A 1,143-nucleotide genomic window follows, 5' to 3' on the forward strand; every position below is an offset into this window, starting at 1 on the left:
GTCATTTTTTTTAATTTTATAATTTTTTCATTAATAGGGGGTAATTTAGTAATATAATAAAAAAATTTATTAAAAAAGACGATTTTAATACGAAATAAAACGTTAAGGACGATTCTAAATAAAAAATTATATCAGGGACGGTTTCGATTCTTACCCTCAATGCTAGGGACCAAAACAATACTTATTACTTTTATTTTTAGTGAAAATCTATTATTTACTATTACTAATTTTACAACAAAAATGTACGGCATATTATTATTTCATTGCAATTGAAATTAAATATATGTCACCAAAATTATAATTTTATTTATACTAATATCTAATTATATTTTTATATTCACATGGAGAAAAAAATACTATTTTTAAATAGCAATAATAAGAATTAATTATTTCTATTTGTGTAACAGACTTAACACCTAATAAACTGTAAAAGTATACACGTTAAATTTTTGTAAAAGTAATTTGATTTGATAAATTTTTCTACCATAATCTATAATGTTAGGATAAAACTGATATAATTTTAAAAGATTTATATTCCTGTAATGTTATTACAGGCAAAAAAACTAATTAATTAAATTATTAAACTTTTGGCAGACAAAAACCTTTTATATTATTATTATTATTATTATTACAATGTATTGTAGTTGATTGGGCTTTCTTCTATTTTAGATATTTATGGATGATGTGCATATATTATATGAAGATTAAAATTTTAGTAAAATTCATGTCACGTGAGACTCACACGAGGGTTTATGGTTAGATCAAACTCCACGCAAGTCTAGCCCTTCATTCTTCAATATCTTTGCAGCTGTAACCAGGGGGTTGTGGGACTCAAGTGCGTAGTGAAGCTAGGGTATTGATAATGGTGTTCCGCACCAATGGCAACTATTACATGATTTTTAGGGGGCGAATCTCCGGAATCTATCCAACGTGGGAGGCGGCGAAGTAGCAGGTAACGGGATTTTCGGGAAATTTGCACTGCTGGTACCGTAGCTACGAGACTGGACTGAATGCGTGGATCGCCTACCATGGAGGAATGTCGGTTGAATCTTCCTTTGGAGGTGGAGATGTTGCAGTGTCGGATGTGAACTACCCCCCGCGTTTAGAGATGACGACGAGGGCACTATTCCCACCCGGTGGTCT

The sequence above is a fragment of the Arachis ipaensis genome, chromosome B10 (assembly GCF_059453495.1).
Source record: "Arachis ipaensis isolate K30076 ecotype BB chromosome B10, ASM5945349v1, whole genome shotgun sequence".
NCBI classification, from domain to species: Eukaryota; Viridiplantae; Streptophyta; class Magnoliopsida; order Fabales; family Fabaceae; genus Arachis; species Arachis ipaensis.